Genomic DNA, 12,079 nt, shown 5'->3' on the forward strand with positions numbered 1-12,079 from the left:
CAAAACTTTGAGACTTCAAGATTAGTTTCAAGAAACTCAAGAATCCCTAGATTATTGTAGTCCCTCTTCAAGATTCCAACCCCAAACAAGTTTAACCACAAAAATCAGTTTAGGAAATTAATGAAAACAACTTGGTGGAATAAACTAAAGTTTGGACAGATTTGGCAAGAAACTTGCGCCCAAGGAAACCCTAGTTGCAAGTGAAACCCTAGCCGTCGCAAATTTTTTTTTTTTCCTATTCAAACAGAATATGCAAGGCACACAACTCGGTTACACTTGAAGGCAGGCTTCAAGACAGAATCACACAACAAATAATGCACGAAGTGGTCACGAAGCAAAAGAAAACAACAAAGAGTGACGCAACAAGAACAAACAAAGGCGGACAGAATTTTTTTTTTTTTTTGTAATAATAATCGGACTTGACACAAAGAAAGACACGACCAGATTTGAAGACAAATACTAGAAAACTTATGAAGGAAAGAAAAGGAGAAAAACAAAAAACCTCAACGGGATATACTTGATGTCGTCGACTAGCTCTGGATACCAACTGATGTGAGACGGATCTAGACGAAGACCAAGTTGGGATGATTGGCGGAACTTTGACCCTTCTAGAATCACAAGCCACGAACTAAGGAGATTCCTTAACCCATGACTAGCAAATTTAGTGAACCAAAAGTATAGATAGAAGAACGCCACAATCAAGGAGACTACTTGATTGATAAGTTCGATGAACAATTTGAGATTAATTCTCAAGTATTCAAAGAAAATTCTCTTGAGACAAGAGAGAGTGAATAAACTCACGTATATTTTATAAAATCTGAAAACTGTCCTTTAATGAATGAAAACCTAGGCTATATATAACTTTACAGGACTCAAACCCTAGAATGCCCAATGGACGACCTTGCCCTTCATTAAGGGTGAAAATGTCTAACAACTAATTGACTAAAATTAAGACTTTGAATTCGGTCAAAGTGAAGTGAAAATTGACAAAAATTATTAATGCTAACAAACAATTAATAATGGAAACTAAAACCCGAATTAGCAAGCTAGTACTCCGTGAACTAGTCTTCACTTGGTTCTTCCATTTGAAGGAAAGTGTATAGAGTAGTTTCTCCATTATGTAATCCTTCAATGGTCCTCAAGTCATCACCAACTCGTTCTTGAATCGTGCAAACAAGAGCTTGAAGTGATTCTTGAATTCTCCTAGCACGCGCTCTTGTAATTGGACCACTGGGTATTTGCATGACCTGAGCACTAGAAGTTTGAGCAGCCTTGAGCCCCTCCTCATTACTTATAAGTGCAGTTAAGCCACCTCAGAATCAAATAAACACCTTTCAAGTCCTCGGTGCTCATTTCTTGATGTATACTACAACCTAATCATCCTCTATAGTAACCCTAACCAGACTATTACTAGATTCATCCATGATAACACTTCCTAGATCCAATCTCCTCTATCAGTCTATTTACTAGGTCAAATGTTAAAATCTTCCACGCCTTAACCTTAGCCATCAAAACTCACCTCAAGTGCAATCAAGATACATGCCTCTATTCTAGCGTTCTCACTATTTGATACTCAAGTACAAGAATCCACAATAAGACAATTCATATCTCGAGCCAGCCGGTCCCAAAAGTAAATCACTCATATTAAGAATTCCTACCTAACATATATATCTATTGTCCCCATGTGTCATGATGAGGGATTTATACTTATAGCAAGCACGATTCAAAATACACCCAAGAAGTGCACTTTAATCCTTTACACATTATCACCTAAGCAAAACCATATCAACCATCGGCCCAATCTCACTTCGCGCAGAGACCACGCAAAGTAGGCTCTGATACCAACTGTGATAGCTCCACCTTCCCCTAAGACGAACCAAAGGGTTCGGCGGACTACCTGCCCAACTCTCGTCGGGACTACGGATTCGAAACGAAAGTAAACCCTACCAAACATTCAAAAGGGACTTCGAGAAAAGAACTTTTGGAAACTAAAATAACTAAACTAAAAGATGCAATAGAACTTTGCTACAATGTTCCAACAAAAAATCAAAAATACAAAACAAAAGTACCGCTGGCACGTCACAATCTGGCTGAGATCTGGCCGAATTTCCAGCCGGATTCCTAGCCGGATTGGAGACAGTAGCTAAACACCAAAGTGATCCAATTCCCCTGCCAATCCGGCTAGCTATCCAGCCAAGAATTGGCCAGATTTGCGGCCGGATTCTCACACAGAAATTCCCGCCAGAAATTTTCTTTCTTCGTTTAAATTCCGCACTTGCCCGATCTTGCCCACAGGTTCAAATAAGGTTTAAATAACCATAAAGACATGCAAGACATGCATTGCTCAAGAGATATATATATAGTATACACTTACCAACATATATACATTGATGTTTTCACGATTCCATGAAGTACAAGTCAAAAGTATGACAAAAGTTCATACTTATACAAAATACATTTAAAGTTTATAATTACAAAGGAACTTAACAAAATGATACACATCTACTAGCTCAACTCTTCCTTCCAAAAATCATGATTTCCAAGATAGTATTCTTGTAAGGAAAACAAAGTAATGGGAACAGGGTGAGTTAGAAGCTCAGTGAGGTACCCAAAATACACATAGTAAAATATACACACCAGATAAGGGAAATAAACAAAGACTTCGAATAGAAAAGATACAGGTGGCTCTCAAGAGCCAATTTCTCCTTACTTCACCAAAGCTTGATCAAAGTAGTTGACACTCTGTCAACTTTCAAATAAAGGAACCAGTCCAGTAGAGCACCACTTTAACGCCAACTTCGTCCACCAAACTTACCCCTCACCGGGCCCAAACACCTCAACAGAAACATAAATGGTAATACTCAAATATACCAGAAATTCAGAGTCTCCAATACCCAAGCTTTCCTAAAAGTGGATTACCGTGGTTCGTTATCTAATCGACCAGGCGCTTGCCAGCTCGACTCGAGTAACTAGCCACCGGCATTAAGCTCATAGGTCATAGAATGGTTGTTGGATTCAACCCTCCAAACGACATCAACACATACAGAGAACAGATACAGATAACAAATACAGAGAACAAATATAGATTTATATAATATACAGGAACCAAAAAGAACAGATGAGAGAAATGAGTGTGATGAAGTACACTCTCATTTCATATAAATTATACAGAAGTCACAGATAAGCAACAACTTAAGGGAGTGGTACACTCACCAGTTTAAACAAATAACTTCAAACATTTCTTCCCGAAGTACTTGGATCACTGGCACGTCCTAAACCAATAAGGTAGAACAATTGAGACTCGATTACGAGTCATATGTCTAACCAAGTAAATTACCAATGCACACAAAGGTATAGTTTTGGAGTGAAAAGATAGTAGTTGGTATTACAGATATGAATGATCCAAAAACCCTTCGCTTCTACCCAAAACATACCCTCAATGATTTATTAACTCCAAACTCAAGGTGCAAAATAAGAGTAAGAATAATTCTAAGAAAACAGGATTTTCTAGTTTTACATACCAACATTTGAAAAATCATATCTCAAGATTTTTAAATCCAAAATTGGTAAACTTTATACCGTTAGAAAATAGACTCAAAAGAGTAAAATTTCTTAGAAGACACATTTTTAAAATTCAGATCACAAATCAGTTAAATTCAAGCCTCAAGTTGCTGCTTCGTCCAGTAAAAGACAGAACAGGTACGCAATTTCAATCAACTTTGAAAAATCACCGTAAATCGTACAGATATAATCAGGATCTGAAATTTACATGGTTTATATCCTATGAATCTATTTTAAAATGCAACAAACGGAACTCAATTCTGATTTTTCTACATCAAGATATAGCAGATTCCCCAAGACTGCTCAAGGGTCCTGCGAAAATTTCAGCAGCACTCCCTTTGTTTCTCTTTACTTTTCCAACCTAACAATAACACCCAATCTCATCTCATTTCAGCCAAAACTTCACATACAAATCATAAACCATTAACTACCCTTCATATCTCACCAAGTGAGAGCTCCAAAACCAACCACAAACAAGACCAAATTAGAAACCCTAAATCTGAAATTTTAAACACAAGTTGGAAATTCCTTTAGGCAACTAGAACTAGCATATGAAAGCTCAATAATACACATCACAAAGCTATCAATCCATGGTCAAACATTAAGCTTCATAAAGCTTCATAATAGGGCAGAAAATCCTCTAATAAAACTGAAATTTTCCATAACATCACCTCAAGCCATCATTTTTCCTATAAACTACATATTTAGCAACCTTAAACCATTATGATACAATTATTAGAAGTAAAGAGAGGTTTTCTTGGAAAGTTACCTTCTAAAAACAAGAAAAATGATAGCTTAGGCTTCTTCCTCCCAAAATCACTCCACCACAAGTTTTAATCTTCCCTAAAGAGCAACTTATATGGTGTGGTTTGTAAGATTTATGGTTGAAATCCAATATTGGAGCAAGAAAGGATGGTGCAAGATGAAGTTTTTCTCCTCTTTCTTCCCTCAAAATTTCGGCCAAGCTTCATGAAGAATGAAGATGATTTTGGTCAAAAATTAGATATTAGTAAAGGTAAGAATTAGGTCAAAATCCAACTTCCAATCAAGTCACGACACGTGGCACCTTTTAGGGTTTAAGCTTATCTTCTTTCTCCTAATGGTTAATCTATCTAGCTAACCTCTAATTGTCTCTTAGGACCTTGTAAAATAATATTCCTTTACAAAAATTCCAACTAATCGTCAAAATTTTATCACACTAACCTAGCGGGTTCCACGTCCATAATACACTTCAAACTCTTCATGACCTAACCCATACTGGGAAAAATGATTTAAAACTATATTCGCTGATAAAAATCTTTGGAAAATTAATATAGTAAAGTAAAGTAAGGAAAATGCGTGCGGAAAAATAAAATAAAAGAATATAAACTAGGAAAATTTTACGGGTCCTCACAACAAAGGTAATTAGAATAATGCTAGGCTTTTTAAGAAAATCAAAAGAGGTTAATCCTAAAGTGCCCTTGTCATTTTAATGCATTGAATCCAATAAAATGTGGTATTGACATGCATAACAGAGCCACTTCTAGAATATTATGTTCATGTTAATAACTACTAAAAAAACCATGAGCATAAATGATTAATGAAATGCTCTACAGGTTCAAAAATTCCCTCAATGGTTAAACATGTATTAATTTTGGCACATCTATCAATTGAACTAATTGCTAAGAAAAAAATACTCATGCCAACAGAATTATACCAATTATATTTGCATTTTGACTACATTTTCACCAAAAACAAAGAAAAAACTAAGAAATTGTAAAAATTAAAAAATTTGCACAAAAATTCCATAGAAATATCCCATTCCCCACACCTAAATCAGACATTGTCCTCAATGGATGAAAATAATGAGCAAAATAGAACAAGAGGACTTCCCTGATTATAGAACCAAAAATTGAGGAGGGGTAAAAGGGAAGCTGAAATCTAATGTGGGCAAGGCAGGTGGTGTGGTTCTGGGCCATAATGGAATTCTACTCAAGAGGAAGGTCATCAAGCTCGCCCCTAAATTTGGGTACAAGTACTTTTAGTTGGTGCATTCTTTTGGATGAGCTCGCATTGCTTTGGTTCGAGAACGGATGGAGTGGGGGTGTAACTGGAATTTTGGTCACCTTCATGGCCCTACTTGACTTTGCCATGGTAAAAATTGCAAACTTAAAAGAAGAAACAATTAACCCATGAAAATGTTCATCCCCAAGAAACAATCAAGCCAATGTAGAGACAAAGTTTCACAAGCTGGATAAGGTCAATGATGAGAACAATTCACTAGCAATCACAAAGAAAGGAGATCAGGGCTTTCTCCTTCGGGTTCACTCCGGTACCTAAGTCAAGTACCTATTGGGAAAGGTAAGTTTAGATAAGTAATGTTACATATATCACAAGTTAGCAAATGGCCAGTATTTATATCAGTGCAACTTAGGGATGAAATCATGAGATCTAGTATTATAGTTTGATCTCATGGAGTAGAGTAGAGCAATGGTATTAGAAGTAGGCTTGAGTCATAGGATGGCTAGCTGTCATATAAATCATGTCAAATATCAATGGAGTATTCACCTTGGTCACAATTTTGGCTAACCATGATTTCAAGGGACAATGACATTATAGTGACCTTGGAGAAGTTATGAAAATTTCAAGAAAAGTCTGATTTGGGATGAACTAGATGAAGTGTCCACAATCCTTCCAGATAGGTTGGTAGACGTATATGCCGACCAATTGCTAATGGGCCTAAGAATGTCGGTATCTTGATTGTTTCGAGACAATTTACGATACTAGAGGACTCAAATCATACAATTAACCCCAAATGCTATTCAGGCTTTAGTGAGGTTTGAGATGTTGTGTTAAGAGCCAGGAATTGTTCCCACTATAGATCCCTTCTAGAGATTCTACACTATGAAGAATAGTGGGAACAAGAAGGGCTTGTTCTATTTTGGCACCCGATTCAATAGGATAAAAATACTAGTAAATGATGCGCCTACGTCCATCAAGAGTTGGGAAAACAATTTTTTGTTCGTCTTTGCTGAAGACTTTCCAAGGGGATTCTAGTGGAGGCTCACTAATGTACCTGCTTATCCTTCAGGAGAGGTTGAGGAGGCAAACTTTCAAAAGCTCAAGGGGTCGAGCCTTATGATAAATAGTTGGTTCTTCCCCGAGTAGTTTTAGTAAATAGAGGCATCAGTCTAGCCCTAATATACCCGAGCAAAAACCTTATCACTCATTTAGGCTCGGCAAAACTTGTAAATTCCTTTTTTTTACTAAAGTGATTTTAGTATTCTAGCAATGACTAAGGCTCTGTGGTGAAGAGGCAAAAAATGCAAGGCCATTGCCCAAGTTGGAGATAAGAAGAAACAGTATAAGAGCAACTCAGCCCTTACCCAGTCTACTCCCATGGTGATTACTTTCAAGGGAACCTCAGCCCGCCCCATATACATTCCAAAATGCATCTCAACCTGAGGGTTACGAAACCTTCTTCATGTTACGAAAGAGGGTAATCCTTGCAATCCTTCCTCTCAGTCACAATGGGGCCTCTTTATGGAATAGGTACCCTGTTCCACCGCTGAAGCCCTCCAATATTGAGGTCAGACATATGGGGGAATATTTTTGCCCACCTTAGGCCCTCTACATCAGCAATTGATGCATGAACTCGCAAACAACTAGAGACCTTCTCCTCAATTCTGTGCTGCCTCAGGACGCAAACTACACAAAGCAATTATCCAGGCTAGAACTCGGTGACTACTTAGCCATAGCATAGGTTTCAGCCAGTGCTTTCATCACTAACATGCTCCACAAATACGCTAGTGGTTAGCATTTATTTTACCTATTCCCAGTTAGGTTTTAGGTAAGTTTTTGGTGTGTTTTAAATTAAAATGAAAGAATTAAATTGTTTTATAAGTTACTTTTCATGCAAGTAATGTTAGTTAACCAAAACATGTAAAAGTGTGGGTTAATATGCAAATTTGTGTTGTTTTGTAGGTTTTGGTATCCTTTAAATTGATTCAAGACAAGAAGAGATTGATAGCTTTGACACACCTTGATATTTTGGTTGTATCTTTAGCTACAAGTATCGAATTGAGATGATTTTTAAGCCATTTTTAAACTAGAACATAGCTCTACAATTCCTATAAGACATTGAAATCCTATTCTTTTATTTGCTCAATCATTGAAATATAGTCAGAAAAATTTTTGTCAAAATCTGAAACAAAGCATCAACCAATTAGGGGTAGTTTTGTCATTTCTCAGTATACAGAGATTCAAATGAGATTATTCTTGATTAATTGGAAAGAAAACTCAAAGAGATATAACTTTAATGTCTTGTGTAAGATCTAATTCGGCTTATATCATTAAGAAAAATCCAATTGAATTTGGTACAAAAATAAAGCAAAGTTCAGATTGGAGTAGAAAGTGCAAAACTGAGTACAAAGCAAAACCTCATGGATCTAGGCTCACAGATCCTTGAGAAATAGCTACAACTTGATTTTGTAACTTACACTCATTTCACACTGCTTTGTGGACCAATTTTTATGATAGAATCTGATTAGAACCAGCTAATCTTGAGTTGGAAAAGTAAAGAATAATTTTATAACCACATTATGAGCACATTTTCTCATCAAAAAACATCTATAAATACCCTTTGTATCTCATTCATTTCAGTAATCTTTTGCAATCTTTTAGCATCTTGTAGTTTGAAGTAGAGTAGAGTAGAAGTAGAGGTAGAAGTAGTTTAGCTTTAGTTTTATATTGAGAGCTTCTTTCTTAGTAGTAGAGGTAGAAGTAGTTTAGCTTTAGTTTTATATTGAGAGCTTCTTTCTTAGTTTGAGAACTTTGAGAGAAAGGTGAAACACTCTTGTATCAAGCTTATTTGAGAGATCAACTTGTGAAAGAATTCAAAGATTCAAACTTCAAGACATTGAATAAGAATTTTTCTTCCTAAACTGCCTCTTATTCTTATTTGTCATGTTTTGTTACAAGTTTGATTCATGCTTATATGTTCTTAATATGATGTCTAACTAAACTTTTTCCTATCCTAAGGTAAAGATGAACTTGTTATAGTTTTGATTTGAAGTAGTTAGGAGTTCATAATGCTTTTCCATGATTTGTTAGTTTGAAAACTTGTACTTATGCTTTATAGTTGTTTGGCCATCAACTATGAATGATTTGATAATTGTTGAGCAATGAAAGTTGCCTTCAAATATATCTAAATTATTAAATGTTAGCTTTATTCTCACCAAAGTAGTGAATAATGGTTGATTGAATTCATATAATAACTTCATTGAGTTTATTTAACTTGTTTCTTACATTTTTCTCTACGAACTAGGTGAAGGATGATTCAAGGAGTTAAAGAAATTGATGAAAGTAATTTCTAAAGGAATTAGTCAAGGCGGTTTCTCTCTAGAATGTCTATTGGTGAAAGCAAGAACATCCATTTGGAAGTTATTCCTTGACAATTCATGGAAGAATAAATATAATCACCTTAACTAATTTCTAATCTTGATATAACAAGGGATTCTAATCCCTAGGATTCTCTCTGTAAATCTTTAAACAATTCTGATCTAAATTGTCTTTACTTTTATTTACTTTCTTGCAACATACTGCCTATATGATTGGTTCTACCACCAATGGTCAGTTTTATATTTATTACTTATGTCATATGGCCGGTTGTACCACCTAAACTAACATTTTCTATGGTCGATTGTGCCACCTAAGCTAACATTTGCTATGGCCAAGTTTACCACCTAGTTCACTTTCTTAGTTTTTACTTTCTTAAAACTTGGATTGTCTAGATAATAAAGTAAGCAATTAAACTCAAGTGATTGCCATATTCTGTCCCTGGGGCATTGACACCTATTATCCCTATACTCAAGAAATGAACTATGCAGTTGGAAAAATGGGATAATAAGGTTTTAAAATTTGTAGAGTGCAGAAAGACCTTATCAATTTTTGGTACCGTTGTCGGGCACTTAGGTGTAACACTAGAGTTAAATTTTTATTAATCTGGACTTCGTTACTTTCTCTTTATTTTGCTAATTTTATAGTTTCTATGTTTTAGTTGTTATTTGTAGGTACGAAATTCTTCACGAAAGGCACAATTTGCCTTCAAAAATTAAACATGGCGAGAAATGGGAGAAGACGTGCCCAACAAGAAGAAATTGAGGTGGAAAATATGGGTGAAACTTTCTTCAAAATGGAGGAGCAAAGGCTAAGACCTTTGAGGGATTATGCATTGCCAAATGAATCGGAGCACAAACTAGCATCGCAAAGCCAGCAATTAATGCAAACAACTTTGAAATCAAGCACTCACTCATACAAATGGTTCAACAAAGTCAATTTGGAGGAAATGCAATGGAGGATCCCAACACTCATTTAACTAACTTCATGGATTTTTGTGATACAATTAAAATAAATGGAGTAAGTGATGGTGCAATTAAACTAAGGTTGTTTCCTTTTTCACTTTGTGATAAAGCGAAGGTATGGCTTAATTCTTATTCACCTAATACTTTCACTTTTTGGGGTAAAGTGATAAAAGCATTCTTGAATAAATATTTTTCGCTTGAAAAAATGGCTAAACTTCGCATGGATATTACAAGTTTTACTCAATATAAAGGCGAGTTGTTATATGAAACTTGGGAGAGATTCAAGGATCTTCAAAGAAGATGTCCCCATCATAGCCTCCCCGATCGGTTAGTTGTTCAAACTTTCTATAATGGACTCAAATACCCAACCCAGATCAACATAGATGCCGCCGCTAGTGGAGTTTTAATGGAAAACTCAACCGAGAATGCTCAAGTTTTGATAGAGAAAATGACTTCTAACAACTATTAATAGGCAAATGAAAAAGATAACTCAAGAAGAGCGACCGGTATGTATGAGAATGACACTCTCAACTTTTTAAGTGCTAAATTAGAAAAAATATTTGATTCTCGAATGGATAACATTGAGAGGTTGCTAAATAAATAAGGAAAAAATGGGTCAACTTCTCATGTAAGTGTTGCTTATTGTTCAACATACGATGGTAATCATGATAGTACTAATTGTTTTCACATGGAGCATGTCTATAATGTTAATGATACGCTCCTCGATCAACGTGTTTTGAGACACGTAGCACGTTTATCCAAGGATCTAGCGAGATTGTCCAATGTTTGGTTTGCGAAACCCAAAATCAAGACGAACGACACGACTTGATTGAAGGTGGTAGAATGACGACTCCAATCGAGGTGAATACTCTAGTGGATAGGTGGGTAGAACAATAAAAAATAATCACGAGATTGCTCAAGAACCCTTGCCAAAAGCAAGTAGAGGATCGAGTTTCTCACACTAGAGAGAATCGAAACAATGAATTTTATTGATGAAACGTCTAACCCTCAACTCGTACAAAGTAACCCTTTATATATAGACTCGCGACTAAGAAACCCTAATGCTAGGGGGAAAAGGGAAAGGGAGATTCGGCCATCCCTTGGACTAGGTGGGCCGAATCCATGACTCAACTAGTAGCTAATCTAAACAATGACTTGACAACTCAAGACTTTGAAGGCCCAACAGTTGGCCGATTCTACTCAGGGGGCCCGTGGACTCCACTTGGCTCTTGATGGGCTTGGAGCAATGTGTAGACAACTTGATTATCACTTTCCAAGCCTTCAATTGTCCGATGGACTCCTTGTTGGTCTTGAACATTTCGCACAAGGGTTTGAAATGACTCCTTGAATTGCTTAGCCCGTGCACGTGTGACTAGGCCCAACGGCACTTGAACTGGATCATTTGGATCATTGCGTGGGATAAGGTCCGTGCACACATCAGTCCCCTCCACTTAAGAATAATTTGTCCTTAAATCTGGATCATCTCCCTCAAGGAACGGGCTCAAATCCGCGACATTGAAGGTCGCGCTAACATTATACTTCCCAGGTAGCTCCAATTTGTAGGTGTTGTCATTGACTTGTTGGAGCACTCGAAAGGGTCTATCACCCCTTGGGGACAGCTTGCTTTGTCGTTGCTTAGGAAATCGCTCCTTCCTTAAGTGCAGCCAAAGCCAATCTCTAAGCTCGAAAGTCATCTTACGACGATGCTTGTTAGCTTGCTAGGTGTATTGTTCAGTACGCCTCTCGATGTTTGCTCGAACAGTTTCATGTAACCTACGCACAAAAATAGCTTTCTTTTTCCCATTTAAGCTTGTATGCTCAGAGGAAGGTAATGGTGCCAGGTCAAGAGGGGTCAGGGGGTTAAAGCCATAAATAATCTCAAATGGTGAGTAGTGTGTTGCACTATGAACAGTTCTATTGTAAGCAAATTCAACATATGACAAGCACTTTTCTCAAGATTTAAGATTCTTTTTAATCAAGACCCTGAGTAATGTACCAAGTGTGCGATTGGCAACCTCAATTTGTCCATCGTTTTGTGAATGACGTGTGGTCGAAAACAACAATCGCGTGCCAAGCTTGGACCACAAAGTCTTCCAAAAATAACTCAAAAACTTCACATCTCTATCACTAACAATGGTTTGGGGTATACCATGCAAACGAACAATTTCTTTAAAGAA

General features: G+C 36.7%; 1 non-coding gene across 1 annotated transcript; it reads right to left on the bottom strand.

Moving 5' to 3' along the window:
* Positions 1–10,113: 10,113 nt before the first annotated feature.
* LOC113740486 (small nucleolar RNA R71) lies at positions 10,114–10,220 on the bottom strand. Its single transcript, XR_003460482.1, has one exon. It is a non-coding gene; the product is annotated as a small nucleolar RNA R71 (small nucleolar RNA).
* Positions 10,221–12,079: the final 1,859 nt, after the last annotated feature.

Source organism: Coffea arabica, chromosome 4c (genome assembly GCF_036785885.1).
Source record: "Coffea arabica cultivar ET-39 chromosome 4c, Coffea Arabica ET-39 HiFi, whole genome shotgun sequence".
NCBI lineage: Eukaryota > Viridiplantae > Streptophyta > Magnoliopsida > Gentianales > Rubiaceae > Coffea > Coffea arabica.